Here is a 25,951-nt window from a genome sequence, read left to right on the forward strand (position 1 = left end):
TTCTTCCTGGTTTACTCTGTACCATCTACTGAACGGAGCTACAGAATTTCCTCCCAGTGCTGCAAGTTCAGGATGATCCCATGAGCTGGTGAGTATATAATTCACTGTATTTAGTTCTTCTTTGGTGTTTATTACAGGCAGCCATGAGAAATAAATGATGACATTAGGAACCCATCTCTACTGAGACTCTGCCCTTTGAACCCCACAGAAGTTGTTACATGGCCAGTACTCCAGGTTTCCCCAGCACTGAGTGTGTGCGGCATGGGACAGGATAGCGGAATTCTAGAATGTCTGAGCTTGAGGAAGGCCCAGACATGATCTCATTTATATCAGAAACAACTAAAGCTCAGAGACAGCAGGTTGTTGTAGGGTTGGTGGCAAGGCACGTATACCAACAGTCTGATGAACTCTCACCCTAAAACCAAGAAGCTAAAAATGAAAAACATTGAAATTCAGTCTCCATCTGGGCTAGCATTTAGTCTTCAGCAGTCTAGAAGAATGATTTCAGAAAGGCAACGGTGATATGAGAAGAAACAGAAAATGTGGATCATGATGGCTCATAAAATAGGAATAACTCGGATTAAGTTCAGTTATTCAAGTTGTGGGTTCATTGGGCTTTTTTGTTGGTGGTAGTGGTGTGAAGTTCCTTTTCTAGAATCTATAGATGCTTTAGAAGGTACCAGACCCAAAAACTAATTCTTTCTTTCATTAAAACACTGGCGACTTCTATTATCCAGTTTTATATTTTTGTCTGACTATTAAAAGGAAAAAAAACTAAGAAATGTTCAACTCCTTTGAGTTCAGTAGTTCACTTCTATTTGAAAAATAAAACGAAAATATTTAAGAGCAAATGTAATGAGTAAATTTGTATAAATGTTCCCAACATGGTATTTTTATGAGTAAATCACATTATACAAAGGACATTATATGTTTCAAAACTAATATAATGACTTGATTTTTGTAAAGAATACTTTTTAAAAATTATTGCTTTCTTTCCTTCCCCTTAGTTAAAAACACACAAATTTCTTTCTTTCCTTCCTTCCTTCCTTCCTTCCTTCCTTCCTTCCTTCCTTCCTTCCTTCCTTCCTTCCTTCTCTCTCTCTCTCTCTCTCTCTCTCTCTCTCTCTCTCTCTCTCTCTCCCTCTCTCTCTCTCTCTCTCTCTCTCTCTCTCTCTCTCTCTCTCTCTCTCTCTTTCTTTCTTTCTTTCGACGTAGTTTCGCTCTTGTTGCCCAGGCTGGAGTGCAATGCAATGGCGCCATCTCGGCTCACTGCAACCTTTGCCTCCCAGGTTCAAGCAATTCTCCTTCCTCAGCCTCCCAAATAGCTGGGATTATCGGTGCCCGCCACCATGCCTGGGTCTTGAACTCCTGATCTCAGGTGATCCACCCACCTCAGCCTCCCAAAGTGTTGGGATTACAGGCATGAGCCACCAGGCCCAGCCATAAAACACACAAATTTCTTTAAAGAAAAAAATATTTGGTTTACCCTACTGTCCCAACATTTTTTTCCCTATCATTTACATTTTAGTTTTGTTATTTAAAAACAGAGGTATCAGGCCAGGCGCGGTGGCTCACACCTGTAATCCCAGCACTTTGGGAGGAAGAGGTGGGTGCACAGCTTGAGCCTAGGAGTTCAAGACCAGCCTAGCCAACATGGTGAAATCCTGTCTCTACAAAAAATACAAAAATTAGGTGGGCATGGTGGCACACACCTGTAGTCCCAGTTACTAATGGGGCTGAACGGGAAGATTGTTTGAGCCTGGGAGGTCGAGGCTGCAGTGAGCCATAATCGCACCACTGCGCTCCAGTCGGGACAACAGTGTGAGACCCTGTCTCAAATAGAAAGAAAACAAAAAGTGTAAAGGTGCTTCTGCCTCCTTTTTTAATTAAAAGAATTAGCAACTTATATAAGAGACTATTTCCAGCTTCTGAGTCCATGCTGGGACAATTCTGGAAGTTGTAAATTTTATTGAAGTTAGGCTGCCTTGAACATAGCTATCTTCCCCAATCTTTCACCTAGATCTAATCAGAAAAGCCATCCTTTACAGCAGGCACCTACCTGCCACACAGAGCTATCCAGAAGCAGACACACTTAGAATGGGATGTGTGACTAAGCATGATAACTGGGCAGGGGAATGTCATCTCCTAAAAATGTAGAAGTGTTATATATGGAAATTGTGTATGTGCACATGTACCTTAAAGGGGTTCCTGACCCTTTACCCGAAAAGCCTAAAAACCAGTACCTTACTGATTATGATAGGGAATGCTGAATTATCCAAAGTTCAACAAGCACAAATAATAGTCATTTTTTTCAAGCATACCTCTGCTGGAACCATTTTTTATTTAATCACTGCTGTAATCAGCAGACTAGAGAAATTCTCTCTGAGTGAGGAAAACATGGAGTGAGTCATCTCTATGTTGATAAGGAGACAGCAGGATGAGGGCACTGCTGTGAAGTAGGCATCAGATGGTGCCTTGTCTAAATTAGTCAGTGGAACAATCAGAATGATTTCTTCCCATGACGTGCAGTAATCACCGGAGATGATGCTGATCTCCTTGTTTTAGTGACGACCCCAACACAATTTCATGTTTACTTCTCCAAACCAGGGCAAAAAAAAAAGGAAAGACAAAAACTGTATTCCACTCAGTATTTGTAGTCACTAGATGGAAAAAGAGAAAGTATCTTGTTTTTACATGTGGCTGGCAAATGTGCTACAACTTCCTGTTTGTTTAAAAAGTACAAGTTCAAATGTGTAAAGCTCTTGGAGAAACACCAACACCTAAGAGATGTCGCTCTTGCATGAAATGGATATGATGTCATTGTAGGTCACGATAACTTTGGCCAGAAAGTGGCCTTATGAACCTCTGGTGACATAAAGCAATATGGCAGCCCAGGGAGATACTTCTAGACAATGACCCCTGAGAAGCTGCCCCCAAAAGCACACAATCCAAACAGCAGTGTGGTGACTGGTATCATTGGTTCTGGACACTGAATTCTACCCTACTCTTTCAGAGAGGTGGCAACTTATACCAATTCTATTTTGAGCATTTTCCTAGGGAAGCTGGGATTCTTAAGAGAAAGAAAATGGCTTTGAATTGCTTTTTAATGTGTCTGAACTCTGCAGTTAGAAACTATCAATCACAAAGGATTCCAAATCCTGTTCTGTTCCACAATGCAAGAAGACCTTTCCCTAAAGGGCAGCAGTGAGATGTTCAGTTGAAATGGCAATAATCTGTGGCTCAACTCATGGCAACCACCTCATTTCAAATCCATATTTGTCTAAAGCTGCTGAATAAAGAAAATATTGAGCACAAACAGCTTTAAATCCTTTATAGAAATAAGGGAAAGGATGGAAGAAAGAAATTGGCCTGACTGACATATCCCCATACATGCAAAATTTGAAACTCAAGTCAAAGTACTCAAGTCCCAAGTTGTTAATAAATGTGAAGCCTCAGACCAATTAAAGGCCCTGTGAACAGGCAATGCCCTTAATCAAAACACATTGAGCAAGAGGAGTTATAAAGCCAACTGGTGAGGAAACTTTCAATGTTTCTAGATCATTTATAAAGAATAAAAGGGATACTATTATTATCCTTTTTAAAGATAATACATAAACATACCACAAAAAAAATTTAAAATAGCTACTCATCTCAGGCATCTCCTCCTGAGATGGTCTACAAATATACAAGCACTGAAGACTATTCTACAGCCTCAGCAGTTTGTGTGTGTGTGTGTGTGTGTGTGTGTGTGTGTGTGTGAGTGTGTGTTTAACTTAAGAAGGATACCACCAGTTTTTAAATGTCCAACCACTCTAAGTCTCCAGGGGCATGGGAAGGTCCCATACCTTTTTAATTCCTGAAATCACTTACTGAAGGAGGAAGCAGAAGGAAAAATCCTCCCCCTGTAATTACCAGTAAGTTTCACTCTTTTTAATTTTATTTAGGTTCCATTCTGTGAGAAAAGACAACAAATGAAAACCAGGGTTGATGCCATTCGTCATAAATACCATTCCACTGAAACCCTCATTTGCCATAAACCATTGGTCATAGACAGAGAACACTACATAATCAATGCTCATTTTTCTAGAGATTCCAAGTTCCGGAAGTACCACTCAGAGTGTTTTCACTCAAGCTGGGGAGTCTTTAAACACATGTAGAAGCAAGTCAGCACTGCCCATGCCCACGGGAGGGAGAGACCCCATTCTAGAATGCTGCTGATCATCCTGTCCTCTCTTTTGTCATCATTTCCACAAAAGGCCTGAGAAGACCACATGGGGTTGGGGTTGAGGGAAGGAGTGAAAATGTTTTCAAAGAAGGAAATCTTGAGGCTATTAAAAAGCTTTGGAGGCAGGGGGATTGGGGGGGATCCTAATCTGAAAGGCTTACAAAGGCAGTCAGAGGGAGGAGGAGGCAAATAGGCTTTGGAGCCAGTGATGGTGGGAAGAGGCAAAAATGTCTATGGCAGCTGGAGACTGCAAGACTAAAGGAACTCACTAGGAGCCTCAAAATGGGAAAACTCAGGCGCCCAGTGAGAAGATGGAAGAAGCTCAATAGGACGATTTGTCTGGGAAACAGACAAAGCAAATATGGAGCAGCTGCATTTTATGCCAGAAGCCCACAAATAGATGAAGATGTGTGTGAGTCAGAACTGATTTTCGCATATCAGTCAATGGTGGTTGAGGGGTACAGGTGGGATGCATACATCTACCACAACCACCACAGTATACTTTTTTTTTGAGACGGAGTCTCACTGTCGCCCAGGCTGGAGTGCAGTGGCCGGATCTCAGCTCACTGCAAGCTCCGCCTCCCGGGTTTACACCATTCTCCTGCCTCAGCCTCCCGAATAGCTGGGACTACAGGCACCCGCCACCTCACCCGGCTAGTTTTTTGTATTTTTTAGTAGAGACGGGGTTTCACCATGTTGGCCAGGATGGTCTCGATCTCCTGACCTCGTGATCCGCCCTTCTCGGCCTCCCAAACACAGTATACTTTTTATCTTGTAGCATTTATCCTTGATATTTTGAAGATAATCATAAATATCTTCTAACTTGTAGCCCTGTAAGTCATGGTGCCTGTTTGGCTTTCTTCAGAAAATTTTATCATATCTAAATTTTCATTGCAAAATTACTGATTTTCAGGTATGTTTTCACTTAGTGAGCCCTCAATTAATGAACTTTTGGATGATATAACTATTGAATGAGAAAAATACCTGAAATGTAATAACAGTAAATTAAACTTAGTCATTGAAATGGCTTGTAGAAGTTCCAGTGCCCAAGATGTAGCTTACAGGTTATTGGCAAAGGCTGCTGGATGTTCCTGCTTGCTAATAATTCACTCAGCTGACCAGATTTATAATTATGCAATCCTGAAACTAATTTTCTTGATTTGGGGAAGTCATAGCACTTGAAATTTTTTACATAAGGTGAGACTTTATGACTGCTTTTATATCACATTATCTCATTTGTATAATTCATATTTGCATACAGTAGAAACCATATTCATTAGCATGTCTTCATTTACTTCTTAGTAGGGACTTGATATGGAAAATCTACCCTTTGCCTTCGCCTTCCCTCTTTCCTCTGTCAAAAATCCTATGTATCTCTTCCTTTCTCTCCCTAGATGATCTCATTCAGTCACATGGCTTTAAATATCATCTATATGCCGATGACTCTGAGAGATACCATTTCCAGCCCCAGCCAACTCTACATCTCTATGGGAATATCGAACGGGCATCTCAAACCTAAGATGACACAACAGAACCCTTAGGGTCCCTCTTTGCTCCTTATCTCAGTGAACAGCAACGTCATTCACCTAGCCAAAAACACGGGACTAACCCTTGACTCTTGTTTTTACTTATACCCCACATGCAACCTAGAAGGCTCTACCTTCAAAATATATCCTGAGTCTGACCACTTCTTCGTATCATTCAATCATCACTACTCTAATCCAAGTAACACCCTAATCTCCTGCCTGGATCACTGGAAGGACCAGTGATATAGGTTATACAGATTCTACTCTTGCCCCTAGAATCTATTCTGCACTCAGGATCCAGAGAAAAAATGTTAAAGCACAAAGAAGATCACATGGACTATGGAATCCAATCACTCTCAGAGTAAAAATCAAACTCCTGGCCAGGTGCGGTGGCTCACGCCTGTAATCCCAGCACTTTGAGAGGCCGAGGCGGGCGCATCATGAGGTCAGGAGATCAAGACCATCCTGGCTAACACAGTGAAACTCTGTCTCTACTAAAACTACAAAAAATTAGCCAGGCATGGTGGCGGGTGCCTGTAGTCCCAGCTACTTGGGAGGCTGAGGCAGGAGAATGGCATGAACCCGGGAGGCGGAGCTTACAGTGAGTGGAGATCCTGCCACTGCACTCCAGCCTGGGCGACAGAGCAAGACTCCGTCTCAAAAAAAAAAAAAAAAAAAAAAGGAAAGAAATCAAACTCCTTACCATAGCCTACAGGGTCTGGCTCCCACCTACCACTCTCATTTCACATCACTCTCCCTCCCTATCAACACCCCCAGACCAAGACCAGACAAACTGGCTGCCTTCCTGTTCCCCTACCAAGCCAACCTTATCCTATGTCAACGGCCTTTCTTTTCACTTGCTATTCCCTCTGCCTGAACACTCCTCCTCCTCCCCTGATTCCTTTACTCCACTCAGGTCTCTACACAAAGTCAATCTTCTTTTTCTCTCTCACACACATAGAACCCTTTTTGGACCATTCTTTCAAAAAGAGCCCCGTCAGCCCCTCACCTTGTTCTACTGTTTTCATACCACGCATTACCACCTGAAATTATATTGTCTATTTAGTTATTCATTTGCTTCCTTCATAGTATTGCTCACAATACTTAGTGAACACCCATCAGGTGTGAGGTGCTCTTCTAAGAGCTGAGGATACAACAGTAAACAAGACAAGACACGCAAAGACCCCTGCACTCATGGAGCTCACATTCTTATCATTCCCACTCAAATCTAAGGTCCAGGGAGGCACAGACACGGTCTGTCTTATGACCACTGAATCCCCAGAACAGTGCCTTGGCACAGAGCAGGCATTAATACATATTTGTTGAACGCATTAAGTGTCCTGCTACCTGATGCCATTTGCTTCCCTGAGGACTTCCACTACAGAGCTCTTCCTGCCTACCAGATGGAATTCAGGTTCTGGGACTCAGAATGTCACTATGTCCCCTTGGACAGGGCAGTCTGGACAGCCAGCCTCCTGTGGCTGAGCTGGTTTCCTAATCCTGGGCCTGCTTATCCTGACTGCCCTTCCTTCCTGTTCCAACCCCCAGCACCCTGCAAACTCACCAGGTGACCATCCCACTGGGATCTGTCTCAGTGGGTCACGAGAGCACCTGATCTACATCATAGGAGCTGACCAGGTAGTCAGTGTTAACCAGGCCAGCTTTTCTCTACAAAGAGTAGCTGAAATAAAGATGCAAGCATTGTTCAGCGTCCCTGGCCCACGGTGGTCCTTACCCTCAGTATCTCACCTAAGACCTCCAGCACCAACTAGCTATCATACCTGGAGGCACTCTCACCTCAGCACTGGAACACACTGTTATTAAGGACATATTTTTGCCTCTTTCAACTGTCATAGAAGCAAGACGTGTACCTGCTGTGATAAGTAATTAAGTTTCTTTCAGAAAAAGAAGAACATTTGTTAACTGTGAAATTCTCTGATCTCAAATAAAAATGAAAGTAATTGTGAAATGTCGTTAATTCATCTTTCAAGAAAATGGTAGCTATACTGGTAGGAAGGGAAAAAAAAAAGAGAGAGAATGGAAATCTGTTGAAGAACCACTCTGGAAGTCTCAGAAAATAAGTATTTAAACCCCATTGTTTCCAACATATCAGTTTTCACACTTTAATGTATCTGTTGGCTCAGAAGTGCCCTGCTTGAATACCCCTATGAGACTAGCAGATGAAGATGTCTATGACCATCACAAAAGTCAAGGTAGAAAGCCCCAAACTGGTGATCAGTTGAATTGGGCTGAGTATGGCAGCTACACTGTAACACTTACATCTGGAACTCCAACTTGAAAAAGTGTGTTAATAAAGTTAATAAATGTAGCAGGTAGGGCGAGAATTGCCTTGCTCTACATCTCAGAGCCAAACAGTATTACCTTCTATTTGCCTAGGACTTTATTCTCCCTGGGCAAATATAAGCATTTGTGCATACATTACTTCTTGCATAGATTATCTCTTTTAGTCTGCAAAGCAAACATATCCTTAAACAGCAGGATATGTTTCTCTGTCTGGGGCCTGGGAGGTCAAAGCATTCACCTACAATCCCACAGTAAAATGGCAGAACCAAGTAAGTACCAAAACCCAGATATGCCTAGGCCCAGCTCAGTATCCTTCCTTCTCTAATAGAAAGGACAAATTACATTCTACAGTTAACAAAGTATTTCCCTTCACTGAGAAGAAGGAAAAAAACACATATATTCACCAGTGGTTTAAGGTGGTGGGAAGACGCATTGGTCCAGGAGCTCTGGGCAGAAAGGTTTCACGAACTCTTCCAAACGATGCCAACTCCTGCAATCACAAATGTACAAAACACCTGGTGTGAATCACAGGCACCCTGTGGCCTCTCCCCAAGGGGACTCATTTAAACACCATTTGCCAGGCAATTTAGGCCTAAACCCCTATCTCTTTTAGCCCAATTTCCTTCCCCACTCTGACTTCCCAAAGCAGAACAAGAATCTTTAATTCACCAGCTGAAATGGTACTCATTAGAATCACAGGATCTTGCGCAGAAGGCAGCTTCACAGATCATCTTTAATGGAGATCACAAACCGAAAGCACAAGGGGTGACATCCAGGGTGGAAGTGTTACATTTCATCTGTGGATATGTTTAGAAAATCTGAGCCAAACATAAAAATCAGAGCTATCACACAAAAACTCAGATTTCTGGCTTCTCTTAAAGAAAGAAAAAAAAAATCAGACCTGTCAACATGGCCCACATTTATGTCTGAAAATGATCAGGTGTTGCTAAGCATTAAAAGCAGTCACACTTCATAGGCAGGCTTGGCTGCTCCAACATACCACAGTTCCCACCACTCGCTACTGTCTCCTCAACACAGAGAAGAACTGGGGTTGTCATTAGTCATTACCCTTGCATTATTGTTTTTCTTGTGGTACAGAAATATTTTCTACTTATAATTCTAACAAAAGTGGGAAAACAAAAGGGGCGTAGTTCCAAGAAAAAAAAATGGTACAGCACATACAGTAACTCAAGTTGGTGGCCTCACTCCTGCAGACATTTGCAACCCCCAAACAAGTACAACACTCCCACTTTACATGAATTAAATGAAAGCAGGAAACTGACTTGCCCGCTCCCATAGTTAGATGCAGAGGTCAACCTAGGTCTCTCGATTGCCTAATCCAGGACTATTTCACTATGCTGGACTACATACTAGTGTTATACTATTTTATAAGCAAAAAAATTAATACAATAAACAAATACACACAATTAACTAATTAAAAATAATTATCAAAAATAATACTTTCAGAGAAGTATCAAAGTCAAGGAAATACAGTTGAAGCACCCCACTTTCCACTAAAATGCTTGCCATACATCAAAAGTGCTCAGTGTCCCAAACTGTCTGGAATACTTTGTCTGCTAGGAAGATCTCCCTTAGTATGCATCTTGAATACAAGACTGTAAATAAGTTTATGTACAAGGTAACAGCACTGTAATAAGAAAGCAATGTTCAACAATAAGATCTTGATAGTACTTATTTATATCACTCCCACAAAGAATTTATTGATTCATTCACTTAAATATTTATTAAGCCCCATTACACTCCAGGAAGTATGAAAGGTGATGGAGATACAAAAGTGGACAAGACCCTCAAGTTGCTCTATCTGCATAAAAGATAGATCCAGACACTCAAAATGAATTATAAAATAATGGGTAAGTGTAGTGATCTGCAGTCAAATGCTTTGCCCCAGAGCTAAACCCTCTACGGTAAGTGTAGTGATCTCAGTATGCACCTGTGTTACGGGAGCACTGAGCAGGGGCACCTGATATAGTGGAGGTGAAAAGATACTTCCCAGCATGGACAGAGGCCTCAGGAAATCCCAACGCTTGGATGGGAGTGGACCAGGCACAGGGAGAAATGGAGGACAATGGAGGCAAAAGCAAGGAGGTGAGAACAGCCCCTACAATTTGGTCTTGTCCAGATCTCTTATTAGCCTTGGGTCTTAAAAGCCCCTGCCTAATGCCACGTGACCCAACATCTGCTGGAACTTGATCCACAGCCCTACATATGCACTTACAGAAGTTTATCTTGACAAGTGCCCATAACAAAAATGTCACCAATTCAGCCCTGCTTCCTGGCAGTACCTACCTATGACTCCCTGGAGTCTGCTGTCCCAGAGTCTGCAGGACGTAAGAAACATGGTGGTAGAAATACTAAGCCTTCAGGTGCAGTGGCTCCCACCTGTAATCCCAGCACTTTGGGAGGCCGAGGCGGGTGGATCACGAGTTCAGGAGTTTGAGACCAGTCCGACCAACATGGTGAAACCCCATCTCTACTAAAAATAAAAAATTAGCTAAGCATGGTGGTACACGCCTGTAATCCCAACTACTCAGGAGGCTGAGGCAGGAGAATTGCTTGAACCCAGGAAGCGGAGGTTGCAGTAAGCCAAGATCGCGCCACTGATGCCAGCCTGGGTGACGGAGTGAGACTCCGTCTCAAAAAAAAAAAAGAAAAAAGAAATAAAGAAATACTAAGCCTTTCATGATGGACAGAAGACAGTAAATAAAGATGTTTTTCTCATACCAGTCAAGGCTGCCCTGTCTATCTCCACCCCAGGGCCTGGATTTCCACAGCAAGAAGCTACTATGCATTTGAGCCTCAAGCAGGAAGCTTTGTGAAAAAATGTTCCAGAATATCTGCCCATCAAAATCCGCACATAGAGTCCTCCTTTTCTTCATAGATAAGAAAGAAGTGAGTCGCCAGCCCTGATCTAGACTGAGGCAAAGCTGGGGAAAAGCGCTCCAAAACACAGGCTGGAAAGAAGCACACAGAGGAGTAAAGACCAAACAGGTAGTCAAGGGTAGGGTTCCAGTTCAAGGCCCGTATGAGGAAACAAAGAGGCAGAATTCACCTGAAGAATCGGAAGAGCCTCCCTGGATCAGTAACTAGTGGGCACGTTCCCGAGTATGGCTGAAAATTGGAAACACCTGCAGAACTACAGCAACAAAATAATCCCCTACGTACCAGAGCCATTAAATCAGAATCTATGGTCTGGAGGTCCAAGCACTGTCCAGAACCTCCTCACACGTGATGGTGATGTCCAATATCAAAAGAGTGTATTTCACCTAGAGGTCTCAGAAGCTCCAAAACCTCTTCAAGGACATGAATTCAGCATCCTCCAGGAAGGAGCCAAGGATCCAGATCTTTAGGGGAGTAGCACATCCCTGGTATGTTTACCCACTCTCTGCATCACACTATGACAACAATCACAACTTCTTTTAAGTAAATGTAAAAAAAAAAAAAGAAAAAAAAAAAAAAAGGAATGCCAGCAGCCGGAATAGCAAATGGGTAGTGAAGTGGCCTTCCTCTTTGCCCCATCCCTTGTACACCATGACCCAATGTCAGTGCCTCTTGATAAACGAATGGAGGTGTCCAATCTCAGCAGCAGATCTGAGCCTTCATACACCTGTGTGGGTTCACTGCTCTGGCAGAACAAAGGATGTGGGAGTATCCAGTTATGCAGATGGCCTTCGAGGAATAGCTCCAAAGCACTCTGATCAGGTCCTTCCTGCCCACCAAAGGGCAGAACTCTACCGATCAATGAAGCACCTGCAAACCTGCCAAGCCCGGCTGAGCACTTCTCTTTCCAGATTTCCACTTTGTGGTCATGTAACAACCTGAGTAATCTCAAGCTAAGACTGGCAAAGTAAATGCCGTGTACCGCAAAGATGATGGACGGATCAGAGTAAACTGGCTCCCTGAATGCACCAGCCTGCAGAAATCTCTTCCCCCAACATTACAAGGTGCCACTAGGTGACCTTCAGGCAGCAGCCAGCACCAGAGAAACCCACAGCTGACCAAGGTCAACCTTCCTGATTGCAAGGCCCAGCAGCAATCCATACTATCCTTCCAAGGAACAAGGAGACAGGCAGGTGTTCCCATCAACCTAAGGATCCTCCATGTGAGCCATAATGCAAACTTGGAAGAGCATGGTGGAAGAGAAAGTTTAGGAAAAGCTCAAGATCATAATTTGCCCCTTCTTGGTGGCCTTTAATTTTTATTTTTATTTATTTATTTATTTGTGTTTTTTTGAGAAGTAGTCTTGCTCTGTCTCCCAGGCTGGATCTCGGATCACTGCAAGCCCCACCTCCCAGGTTCACGCCACTCTCCTGCCTCAGCCACCTGAGTAGCTGGGGATACAGGCGCCCGCCGCCAAGCCCGGCTAATATTTTGTATTTTTAGTAGAGATAGGGTTTCACCGTGTTAGCCAGGATGGTCTCGATCTCCTGACCTCGTGATCCGCCTGCCTCGGCCTCCCAACATGCTGGGATTACAGGCGTGAGCCACCACGCCAGGTGGTGGTCCTCAATTTTTAAAAGATTCACTAATTTTCCCTGCAGTACTGTTATATTCTGGCCTAAAACAAGACCTTTCTCTGTCCCAGCTCTCCAAAAGACCTCACAAGAGTCATCCCAGGCCCTGCCAAAGACCTCGAACCATCATCTCCCTTATTCGTCCCCCATCCCAAGAATACAGATCAATACCAACCATTGTGAAAGTTGCCTCTGCCACCCTCATTCCTACCAAACATCAATCCAGACCACCCAACCCACTCTGGACCACTCTGGCCTCTCCTGTTACAAGTTCTCATAGCCCATGTATCTCTCCTTCCTAGCATGAATCACTTATATTTTCACATTGTTGTCCCACTAGCCTATATATGGACAGGGATCCATATAATCATTTCTGCTTTGCCTTGTTACTGCTGTTGTTTTAAAATTTTAAGGGGTCTTTGTTTGACTGGCTCACTGTATCCCAATATAGCACCTTGGAGCCCTCAGGTTTCCTTCAAAATACACCTCGAATTTCATGCCACTCAGCTCAGACTTGGTCCCTCTCTTCTTGTTCCAAATCCAAGGCCCAAGCTGCTTTCTGAGCTCACGACATATTCTCTTCTCCTTCTCCCTCCACAAATTCCAACTCTTCCATCAACAAACACGGGCAATCCAGGGAAGAAAATACCCAACTGGCCCTGAGGCTGACTAACTTGGGAAGGAAACAAATCAGAAGTCATCTATTTCATGTTTGGGCAGTGTTTTTTTGTTCTTTGTTTTTTGTTTGCTTGTTTTTTGAGACAGAGTCTCACCCTGTCACCCAGGCTGGAGTGCAGTGGCATGATTTCAGCTCACAGCAACCTCAGTCTTCCAGGTTCAAGCAATCCTCCTGCCTCAGCCTCCTGAGTAGCTGGGACTACAAGCACGCACCACCATGCCCAGCTAATTTTTGTATTTTTAGTAGAGACGGGGTGTCGCCATGTTGGCCAGGCTGGTCTCGAACTCTTGACCTTCTGATCTGCCTGCCTCGGCCTCCCAAAGTGCTGGGATTACAAGCGTGAGCCACTGTGCCCCGCCATGGGCAGTGTTTTTTTAAATCACACTGCATTATTTTATTTAAGATGATGTTCTAATATGCAAAATGAATCCCTTTTCTGACCTTGAAAAAGACTTCTCTCTTTTCCATAACAAAACCCACTGGGGCCATAACCGGTGCCAACATCTCCAGGATGTGAACCCTACTGAAGCTTCCCAGGTTCTCAGTGCTGAGGTGGCTCCCACTTCCCAACCACCTCCTGGCTGTGTTCCCATTGCCCAGCTGTCCTCCTCCTGCATCCATTGGCAAAGGAAGATGAATCCTCAAGAGCTTTTTAAAGCTCTTCCACCTACTCCGCTGATTTAGTAGGAGGGAGAATGAATGTTTCCAAGTTCTCTGAATGACACAAAGCTCATAAAGTATAACGAAATTAGTTGAAAAATAGCAAAATGAGTTTAGCTCCCCCTTCAAAAAAAAAAAAAAAAAAGGAAAGCATGCCTACTTTCAATGATTCACAATGACTTCACAATTTTTCCTCCACTAGGATATGTATTCTTCCTCCCAAAGCTAATGGTTCTCTCTCCTCCCCCTCCCTAAGACAGTGTAGGGCCAGATCTCCAGAAACCTCTTCTATCTGATTTGAGATCCCCTGAAAAAATCTCGACGAAGCCCAGGGTACCCCATGCCAGAGGGTCCTTCCCCACTAGGGTCTTTGCATTTGCTGTTCTCTCTGCCTGCAAAGCTCTTCACCTTTTTCTCACCAGGGAAAGAGAGCGTTCTCACTTTTGAGAGCTCAGATCAAATATGCTTTTTCACTGGGGCCAGCCCAGACTCCCTAACCTTACTCTCGCCAGCAAAAGCCGCTTTCCTTGTAGACCCTCTCACAATCTGTAATTATCTTATTTATCCATATTTCCCTTTAGGCGGTAAGAATCTTGCCCAACTTGTTTACTGCTGTACCCCCAGCAACACAACACATAGCAAGTACTCAGTAAAATGTTGCTGAGTGGGTGGGCGGGTAAACAAGGAGGCGGCGGCAGGCCGGTGGGAACAGGCCTAAGAGCCCTTTAAAGATGCCCCGTGGCATCTTCATCATGGCATGAAGCATGGGCAGGACTTCACCATGGCCTCTCTTGGGTCTCTTGGTTTCTCTTGCCTTGATTCTTCTCAAGTCTGTTGCTACTTAGATACTGGTTCCACCACCATATACCCCCAGTTCCACCCCAATTGTTCAGACCTGGGTATTTCCCAGGAAACCTAGTTCCCATGTTTGGCTTCTCTTACTCTGCTCCCATTCAGCCATCCTCAGCTTGAAAAATTCAGACATCCACAGGGATGTCTGACCTTTTATGACTTCAAGACCTTCAAGACTCTAACCCAAGCCCACCCCTCGAACCATATCTCCAATACCCCATTTCGCCCTCCATCACCACCAATGAGCTCATGGCTCAGCTCTCTGGATCCCATGCCTAAACCTTTGCTCAGGTCTCTACTGCTTAAAACATCTTTCTGCTACCTCATTACCTGGTAGCTTCCTTCCACCCCTTAAGTCATCCCTCACCACCACCACCACCCCACCCCCAGGCTAGAACTGATACCCTTTCCCTCTGCCCCACAGTCATATTTGCCCTCAACATCTGGAAATTATCTTTAATCTCTTTGTTTGCCCCAAATGACTGCTCCTTGATGGTTGGGACCCATCCAATTCATCCCTGTTGGCCCAGAGCCTGGCACATAGTAGGCACTCAATAAACACACACGGAACTAAACTATCTTGTTTGCTCCTTGACAATTCCCATTTCCAAAGTGACTCTTTGCAGAATATTAATACTCAGTACAAGTAACAGAACTATTGTTATTATGCATGCTTACTTAAGCCAACTGATAAGAAATAGCTGGGGTGGTAGTTTCACCATCATCATCATCAAACTGAAGACCTGAATGCTAACAGGCAGAAAGGTATGGTACAAAGAGTACTGGTTCTGGGTTCAAGTCCAGACTAGGGTGCTTGCCAGCAGTATAATTATGGGCATGACACCTTCCTTCTCTGGCCCTAAGTCTCTTCCTCTGTAAGATAAAAGGCCCAGTCAGACACGAATGGTCACATACTATATGATTCCATTTACATGAAATGTCCAGAATAGATAAATCTATAGAGACAGAAAGTAGATTGTTGGTTGTCAGGGAAAGGGGTAGAGGGGAATGGAGTGAAAATGCTAAATGGAGCGTCTTTTTGGGGTGACAAAAATGTTCTGGAATTAGTAGTGATGGTTGCAAACCTTTGTGAATATACTAAAAAAAAATGTCTACTTAAATGGTTAAAACAATGAATTTTGTGTTATGTGAATTTTATCTGAATAAAAGAAAGAAAGGGCTAGACTAGAACAGAGGTTGAAAATTGGAGGTCCAGCAGGCCACACCAGGCCCATGGCATATTCTTTAGACCTAAACAAAGTTTTCAATATGTTATATTTGCACAAATAATTCAAAAGCCAAAGATTTTCTTTTTAATTATTTTTTTTTTTACAGAGATATTGTCTCATGATGTTGCCCAGGCTGGTTTCAAGCTCCTGGGCTCAAGCAATCCTCCCGCCTGGCCTCCCAAAGTGCTGGGATTACAGGTATGAGCCACAGTGCCCAGCCTCAAAGGTTTTCTTGATTATGGTGGTGACTACACAAATCTGCATAGGATTACATACATGTGTGCACACACACAAATGAGTACATACAACACAAGTGATATCTGAATTAGAACTATAGATTGCAGCATGTCAATTTCCTGGTTTTCATGTCATACTATACCTACCTAAAATATTAACACTGGGGAAGTGGGGTGAAGGACACACAGGATCCCTCTGTACCATTTGTTGCCACTTTCTGTGAGTCTATAATGATTTTTTTTTTTTTTTTGAGACAGAGTCTTGCTCTGCCGCCCAGGCTAGAGTGCAGTGCCATAATCTTGGCTCACTGCAACCTCCACCTCTAAGGTTCAAGAGATTCTCCTGCCTCAGCCTCCCCAGTAGCTGGGATTACAGGCAGCCGCCACCACGCTCAGCTAATTTTTGTATTTTTAGTAGAGATACGGTTTCACCATGTTGGCCAGGCTGGTCTCGAACTCCTGACCTCAAGTGATCTGCCAGCCTCAGCCTCCCAAAGTGCTGGGATTACAGGCACGAGCCACCATGCCTGGCCTTATAATGATTTTTAAATTATGATAAAATTTATAAAGCCAAACCTTTTATAATTCCAAAATGTGGCTTCTCCTTAAAAATAACAGGATCTGGCAACACTGGGCCTCAAGGAGAACAACTGGATGGAGCCGGGTAGTAGCTGCTGCCCTGTAAACGGCCATGGCTCTCCGATTCATCTCCCTAACACCAAAGCTGAGTGTTGGCTGCCATTGATCCCAACTGCACGCACCGGGTTTTCTCTTACAAAAGATAAATATTTATCTATCCAAAACAGGAAAACGAAAGGTCAAGAGTCTTATGTTTCCAGAAAAAAGGAAGACCACAACATGTTTGTGAGAGAGGAGAACATTCCTAACAGTTTGGTCTTCAATCTCTTACCCTTCATCTCGTGCTACCTGCCTGACCTCTGAAGCATTTGAGGTTTAGACTCCTGGACCCAATTTCTTACTCTAAGTCAGCAAATAAACTTTAAAATCAAACTACTGGAAAAGAACACAGCTTAAGTACACAATATCTCATTCTCCCCTAAGTATGTTGGTTCTTTCATCTCGCCTTTCCTGAGAACACAGGATCCTGCTCTCAGCCATCAAAAGGAAAGGTTCCACCCCTTATGCAAGATCACATTCAGAAAAATAAATAGGATTTCTTTTCTCCACTGAAACTATAGTTCTATTTAGTAAGGTAGTGAAAAGACCCTCAGGGTGTGCATTCCCCCACCTTTCTTACCACCCCACCACCCCCCCACTCCTAGAGAACGTGCTTGGAATGCAACTGTCCCTGAAAAGGGGGCGGGCATAGTCACAGACAACCCAAGTAAATTGCCAGTGAATGTTTTTAGCACAGCCATTTCCAACCAGGTTACACAAAAAGATCACCTGGGGCTCCAGCCTGATGGATGAATTTTAATATCCTCTCCTCAGGTGACACGCAAGCAGTCTGCCCAGCATGAATCCATCCTGGGGTGCCTGGAAATCAGTGATCTAGAAAACTCTGATCCCTGGCTACCTGGACAGCAGGGTGGGACATACGTCGCCAGCCACCAGCCACAGGTGGCAATTGAGCCCTTGAAATATGGTTAATGTAGGCCGGGCGCGGTGGCTCAAGCCTGTAATCCCAGCACTTTGGGAGGCCGAGACGGGCGGATCACGAGGTCAGGAGATCGAGACCATCCTGGCTAACATGGTGAAACGCCGTCTCCACTAAAACATACGAAAAACTAGCCGGGCGAGGTGGCAGGCGCCTGTAGTCCCAGCTACGCGGGAGGCTGAGCCAGGAGAATGGCGTGAACCTGGGAGGCGGAGCTTGCAGTGAGCTGAGATCCGGCCACTGCACTCTAGCCTGGGTGACAAAGCAAGACTCCGTCTCAAAAAAAAAAAAAAAAAAAAAAAGAAAAAAGAAATATGGTTAATGTGACTTGAGATGTGCTGTAAGAGTCATGCACACATTGGATTTTGAAGACTCAGAATTTTTAAAAAGAATGTAAAATATCTGAGAGTTTTTTTATACAATTACATATGGAAATGATGATAATATTTTGGATATACTGAGTTAGAAAAAAGTGTTGTTAAAATTAATTTTGTCTGTTTCTACTTTTTTAACGTGGCTACTAGAAAGTCTTAAATTACCTATGTAGCTCATATCATATGTCTACTGCACAGCCAGACTCAAGGAGGCACTCATCATTCTAGAGTGGCGATTACAGTCATAACTGAAAAGGCAAGAAGGTTGGCCACACTGGTTTCCACCTACCAACTGTGTGATGTTAAACGAGTTCTCAATCTCTGATGTCCAGTTTCCTCCCCTGTACACAGGCACGATAACATCCACACCCTGGGCTGCTGCTGAGCGCACATAAAAGAAGAGAGCTGGAAGCACTAACCACACATCTTCTCCCAGCTGGTACTCAACACCTGCACACCGCCGGCTCTTCTTCCTTCCCCGCCTTCCTTAAGGACACAAAATTTGAGTTCAGGATCATCTGGCTTCAAACTTACTCACCACAATGACCAGTTCTGCACAGTGGCAGGAAGCAGGACAGTGGTTCTCCATCTACAGGGTAAAAGGAATCATCCGGGATGCCCGAACCCCCCAGAGGTTCTGACTCTGTCCACCCGGTATGGGTCCAGGCACACACATTTCCCACGAGCGCCTCAGAACATCCTGATGCCTGGGATCTAGAAGTCACTTTGAGAAACACTGACATAGCTGAGAAATAGTGACCAATATCAGCAAGACTCCCTGGGGACTTCCCCAGCCAGTCAGACAGACCAGCCTGAACAAGGCAGGTGTGGCCCACGGAGAGACCAGGAACTGGTCACAGGCCTTTTGCCAGCATAGGGCTGCTCTCCTGAGATCTTTCAAACCTAGGCAGGCAATCACCGTCTGCCCTGGGCACTGCTTCAAACATCAGAAGGCAGCTGACACTTCCTGCCCTCACACAGGGCCCCTTACGGGGGTCAAAAAATATGGACAATTTCAAGGTACCCAACAGCTTGGCCAATGGGCTAAAAAGACCTTGCTGAAGCCAGGCATGGTGGTGTGGGTCTGTAGTCCCACCTCCTCGGGAGGCTGAGGCAGGAAAATGGCTTGAGGCCAAAATTTCAAGGCTGCAATGTGCTATGATCGCACCTGTGAACAGCCACTGCACTCCAGCCTGGGCAGCATAGCATGACCCTGTCTCTAAAAAAATAAATAAATAAGTAAATAAGACTGTGATGCTTATTTACTTACCAGCAGTACCAGGCGGGTCTTTTTTCCTGCTCTTGCCTGGTACTCTTGCCTGAAATCTGAGTGTCAGTCTTCTGGATGTCACTCTTCCGCAGAAGCATTGCTCTGCCCTTCTAGGAGGCAACAGAAAGAAGCTCCATGCGCAGACCTGCAAGTCCCAGCAGCCTGTTTGTTCTGGGGCCTTTAGCCACTCAAAGAAGTCATCTCACTGAACGTGAATGTTGGACAGGCAGCTCACACAGATCGATTCGACCCCACGAGGCACAGACAGAAGAAAGCACTCTCTTTATCTAAGCTAAACAGTCACTGCTCCTTGCCTTGGTCTAAAAATCTACTCTGTGCTAAACCACCTCCACCTCAAAGCAGAACAAAAGAGCAATTTCTTGGAGAACAAAAATTAAAATATCCTTCCCCAATAATATTTCTTTCAGCAAAATGTGGCCTAGAAACTCAACCTATTCTTTCTTCTCAAAGCAAATTTCCTTTCTATTTATGGAAAAAATACAGTCTGAATGAATTGCCACATTTCCCCACTAAATTCAAACTGCCTCAAATTATTTTTGAAGAGAGGGTATGAAGTAAATAAGCACTGAATCTGAGAACTCTGACATATTTCTTTATTTTTAACACAGGAAAATGATCTGGGATTTGTGCAGAATGAAGTAACAAGCTGACTTCAGCAAATCAGCCTGAGGCCCCCCCGCCACAGAGCACTTCCGCCATCACCCACCTTCCAGAATGTGCTTCTCACACTCTACTGCCTCACCATCAGCCCCAGATAGAACAGACCAGTGTCGCCTGAACATAACTGGGTCTCCATGTAGCCCAGCGTCCATTTGGTGGCCATACAAGGAAGCAATCCAACTCAAACATAACAAAAATTAACTTAAAATGTTAGGGGATCTCTTGTGGAGCACCAAAAGAAGGGAATTAAATTATTAATGCACAGGAAAGTATCTTCAAAGTCCTTTCTCCTTCTCTACCACTTGATATCCTAAACACAGACAGCTCCTCTAGAAACTTCCTTTTACTTTTCATCTCCTCACTCTCCCTAAACCCCAGTTGATAAACACTTTCCTCTCCCTCCTCCTTTCCTTTGGCCTTCATTCTCTCCTCTCACCTACAAGTATTGGCCCTTTCAGATGCCAGTAGCTGCTTACACACATACACACACACAAACACACACACACAAACACTCTGACCATCCCTACTTCCTAGTTCTCTAATTCAGCCTCTACTCATTGCCCTGACTCCACATGAAAAAGGCCCAGGCACTAAACTAACCAAGAGAAACTTCTCCTTAGAAGGTAGTGTTACTAGGAAAGTTGAGTAATAGACAATAGAATTCTCTTTCGCAGACAGAAGAGGAGAAAGTCCATGAATACTCACAGTGGCATGTGGCAAGAGGTGGGAGATGCTAGAAGCTAATGCCTAGTAGTGCTGAATGTCACCGCTCAGATCAGCTGGACCCAGCTTCAGAAAAGATGCTCTTTATATCCAGTTTAGACTTCTGCTGCAGAGAGAACTCCAGCACAGCCATTAATAAACCATACCACCCTGACCTCCAAAAGTCTCTCAACACACCACCTGGCTATATCTATCTCTACATTACCTGGGATAACACAGTAAATAGACAGGGATATTTCCCAGGTCTCTGTCTACAGCAGAGATTCATCTTGGTGCTTAGAGAAGTTTAACAATGACCTGAAAGTGAGGAACTGTGGGCCTAGCGCCGTGAAGAACTTCTAAAATGGCTCTGCTTGTACAAATAGTTTGTTCCTCCATTCTCCATGCACTGAGGAAGTTTGAGAGGCAGTGAGGACGAAAACAGAGAAACTATGATGAATATGACCCAGCCTCTACTCCTATGGATTAGCTGTGTGGCCCTGGGCAAGTTTCTGCACCTCTCTGAGCCTATTTCCATTTCTGCACAATGGCATGGCTGGCCATAGGTGATCAAGTTCCTTTCCAGCACTGACATTTCACAGCTCTGTGATTTTAAGGATACCTGCCATGGGGGTCATGGCCAAACGGGTGGGAAGAAGGGCAGACAGAAGAGGGGGTACAAGCTATTATAAAATCTTAATTATTACTAATCATTGATTGGAGCTCTAAGAAAACATTCACTGCAACTCCAAAAACTGCAGATGTCAAGTGTGGTCAGCAGTCACGGGTCAGTTTCTGGGAGCCCTAATCTTAATAAGAAAAAGATGTGCACACTATTTCTAACAGGCCACTTATGGGCCACAGGAAGATGCACTAAAGGCAGTGACTTCCTCTCACTGTAGCAAGACCCTCCCAATCCAGTGAAGTCCAGAGTTCATTCTCCCTGGTCTGCAGATGAGCGCACAGGGTCTGAATGACTCCCCAAGTCGCACAGTCTGGTGGTAGCAAAACCAAGAGAGAAGCCCAGATTGTCTGACTTCCCAGCTCACATTAAATGCCAATTAGATAACTGTGTGGGATCGCTGCAAAGCATAGACACTTAGAAACCCACACACAGATTCACCTAATTGGTCGAAGAGGACGGGGGAGGACTCTGCAAATGGGGAGCCAAGAGCAGCCTTTCCCTTCCTTCTCCACCCTGCCAAGCAGGTTGGTCACCAGCCCTGGGGGTTAGTATCCACCTGCTACCCTGTTACATGTACAGACATCTGTCTTTAAGTCATTGCAGGTGGTGGCTCATAATCTAGAGCTGAAGATCTTAACCTGAGCACCAACTAAAATTATATGCAAAGACTCCACAACTTTTTATACGTGTATCCCTGCACAAATCTTTTAACATCTCAGTGGCTCAGTGTTCCCATCTGCAGAACAGAGATAACAGTGCCTACACCTCACAGGGTTGTGATGAGCATCAAAAGAGATAATACACCTAAGTGCTTAGCACAATGTCTACAACATAAATGTTAGTTATTTTCATATAATTTTTCTGGAAAAAGTGTCCAAAGCTTTCATCAGATTCTCAAAGGGGTCCATGTTCCAATAAAAACTAAAAACTCTTGTTCTATACCCTATCCTTGGAATGGAACTGAGGTCATCCTGTAAGAACACAAGTGCCCCCTCTAGCTTCGGGACCTGTCCAGATGAAAGGGATGGGAGGCTTTCTACGCCCCCCTATTCCTGGAGGGCTGTGGAGAGTGAGGAGATGAAAAGTAAAAGGGAGTTTCTAGAAGAGCAGCTGCCATCGTGTACGAGATACCAAGTGGTAGAGACGGAGAAAGAATTTCATTTTCCTAGGCATTAATAATTTAATTCTCTCCCGTTGGTGTTCAACAAGAGATCCACTAACATTTTAAATTAATTTTTATGATGTTTGAGTTGGATTGCTTCCTTGTATGGTTACCATTCTTTGTTTTCACAGTTCCCCAGCAGAAGCGTCAGAAAGGGTGACCAGAAAACTGGAGTACAGGGCTGGGAAACGGTGCCAGAAGCTCCTCCTCCCGTGTTCTGCGGGACTCCACGGGAGTGGGTTTAAACCCGAGTATGTGGACACTGGAGTTGGGGAATTTGGCTCTCTTCTTTCTCATTTAGATTAGGACCAAAATGGATTGGAGGAGGCATTTCCCAGCCACAAAAAATGCCTATTTCTGGCCTCCAGTGTCAGAAGGAATACGGGGATCCTAGGTCCAAAACACAGAAGAGCCCTAACCGCAGAGCCTCAGCCTTGGGTCCACAGCCCAGAAAACTCCACTCAGGTAGAAATGAGTGTAGAGGACATAGATGAATGTCTAACACGAGAGTCAATTCAAACATCACACATCTTTACTCTCAGCTGGAACAGTAGCAACTCCATAAAGGCTCGGGTAACTCTAATAGGCAGTTAAGTCTATCTTCGACTGATCAAGAGTGGGGAAATATATTATTACTTAATAAACATGGTGTTGGGTTGGATGAAATTTTTCAGAGCAAGGGGTATTTAGAAGAAAAATAAATAAGTATAAAAACAAAAGAAGGGCGTCTCTGATGACAAAAAGGCTGGGAACAACAGTTCCCATGGCAGCCCCGGCTCCCGACGTCCCTAAGCTCCAATCTGTCATCCCTCCTGTATTCTCTACCTTGTTATCCCATCGGCAGACTGAGAATGAATTTCAAAGCAACCATGCTTTTTTACAAATCATTTTCTCTAATATAAAAGTAATACATGTTAATCATAGAAAGCTGGGAAAACAAAGGAAGTCTCAGAGAAAACACAAGAATCTGTCCACCAATGTTAACATGTTAATTTATTGCTGCCAGTCTCTCTCTTTCTCTCTTTCTTTTTCTTGGTTTAAAGCAAATTATTTTTATCTTTATTTAAAGACTTAATATCATACTAAATTTCCTAAGATAGCAAGCATCCTGAAGATTCAGTAAAAGCAGAAAGTCCAGAAAAGCTTAAAACTTGTCGGCAAAATGAAGACAGTGCAAATGTGAGTGTATGTTCACATGTGTGCACACACACACTCACACACACACACACATGCAGGTCTTGCCTCTCAGAGGCCTCTTAAACTCTCACAACACAGGACGGTCACTGGCCACCCCGAACTAAAAAGTTTAAACTTAGAAGATCAAAAAAGAACTCCACCCACTAAAACAATGGTCTTTAAGTATCAAAAAGCCTAGCATTTCCAATTTTCAAAAACCTAAAACCTATTATGTGTACCTTGGCACCAATCTGGGTCAGTTCCTGGTGGGGTTCCAGGATAGAATTTCAAAAGATGCTGTAATTATTCCTCATGTCACTGATACCATTCTATCAGACTCAAATAAATCAAAATCATAAGAAAAACAAAACTGAACCTCTGGCAATACACTCACTACTTAGAAAACAAGAGTTTTCTAAATACTGAGAAAACCAGCTCCTTTTACGGTTGCCTCATAAAATCATTTCTAATGAGACTTATGCCAGACCTATGGAAACAATAATTTGCTGACCAGTTTCAACAAACTGCACCCAAGTGATTTTTCCAAAGAGAAAGCATTTAAGGGTGAAGGTAAGAGAAGTCCTAGGGCAGGTGGGAGAACGTGTAACACTGCATGGTTTCTTTGTTGTTGTTGTTTTGAGAGGGAGTCTCCCTCTGTCACCCAGGCTAGAGTGCAGTGGCATAATCTTGGCTCACTGCAACCTCCACCTCCCGGGTTCAAGGGATTCTCCTGCCTCAGCCTCCTAAGTAGCTGAGATTACAGGCACCCACCACCACGCCCGGCTAAGTTTTGCATTTTTAGTAGAGACGGGGTTTCACCATGTTGGCCAGGCTGGTCTCGAACTCCTGACCTTAGGGGATCCGCCCACCTCGGCCTCCCAAAGAACTAGGATTATAGGCGTGAGCCACCGCACCCGGACAACAGCTGCGTGTTAGACTCATTTTTATCAAGACTCAAATACAGTTAGAAGATACTTGTTCTGGTATGTACAAAACTGGTCCTCCTCCCTAACCATATCTAGTCACAGGTGGGTGAGGACTTGGGAAGGAATACAGGCACCTAGAAGTGAGGGATGGGTAGGCCCTGGAATTACAGAGCCGCCACCACTCAAAAAGCCTGTTCTTAACCTTCTGATATCCCTTCCTGAAAAGCAGCCTGATCTTCCCTTGCACAAAACAGGATACTTTCTTCCTGGAAAGTATCAATTAATAAAATGTATAAGTAATTTAATCTTCAACTTCCAAATTTCATTTTTAAAGGTACCATAGTTAGCTCTTACTTAATATCTTTCTTCTCTAAAAAAAAAACAGAATTTTAAAACTAAACATACACACACGTTCACATAGAGGGAGATATGTGAAAAACAAAATGGGACACACAGAAATTAAAGGCCTACCAGGCACGGTGGCTCACGCCTGTAATCCCAGCACTTTGGGAGGCCAAGGAGGGTGGATCACCTGAGATCAGGAGTTCAAGACCAGCCTGGCCAACATGGCAAAACCCTATCTGTACTAAAAACACAAAAATTAGCTAGGTGTGGTGGCACACGCCTGTAATCTCAGCTACTCAGGAGGCTGAGGTAGGAGAATCACTTGAATCCAGGAGGCAGAGGTTGCAGTGAGCCAAGATCACACCACTGCACTCCAGCCTGGGTAAGAGAGCGAGACTCCATCAAAAAAAAAAAAAGGAAAGGGAAAGGAAAAGGAAGAAATTAAAGGGCATCTAAGTCAAAACAGTAGTGGCCCAGACTTTTTTTTTTTTTTAGACAGAGTCTCACTCTGTCATCCGGGCTGGAGTGCAGTGGCGTGATCATACCTCACTGCAGCCTCAAACTTCTGGATGCAAGAGAACGTCCTGCCTCCACCTCCCAAGTAGTTGGACTGTAGGCGTGCAACACCATGCCCAGTTAATTTTTTAGTATTTTGTAGAGACGGGATCTTGACGTTTTGCCCACGCTGGTCTTGAACTCCTGGGCTCAAGCAATCCTCATACCTCAGCCTCCCAAACTGCTGGGATTATAGGTGTGGGCTGGCACACCC

General features: G+C 44.1%; 1 protein-coding gene across 50 annotated transcripts in view; it reads right to left on the reverse strand.

Annotated features, from left to right (window-relative positions):
• SORBS1 (sorbin and SH3 domain containing 1) overlaps nucleotides 1–25,951 on the reverse strand; it is a 252,279-nt gene that overhangs the window by 172,105 nt on the left and 54,223 nt on the right. For 37 of the 50 annotated variants that reach the window (XM_015147762.3, XM_077946887.1, XM_015147761.3 and 34 more), the window contains exon 2: nucleotides 8,460–8,545. The exons of the other annotated variants lie outside the window; for them this stretch is intronic. The gene's annotated coding sequence lies outside the window, so the exon portion shown is untranslated. The remainder of the gene's footprint in view (nucleotides 1–8,459; nucleotides 8,546–25,951) is intronic. 50 annotated transcript variants of the gene reach the window in all.

Source organism: Macaca mulatta, chromosome 9 (genome assembly GCF_049350105.2).
Source record: "Macaca mulatta isolate MMU2019108-1 chromosome 9, T2T-MMU8v2.0, whole genome shotgun sequence".
NCBI lineage: Eukaryota > Metazoa > Chordata > Mammalia > Primates > Cercopithecidae > Macaca > Macaca mulatta.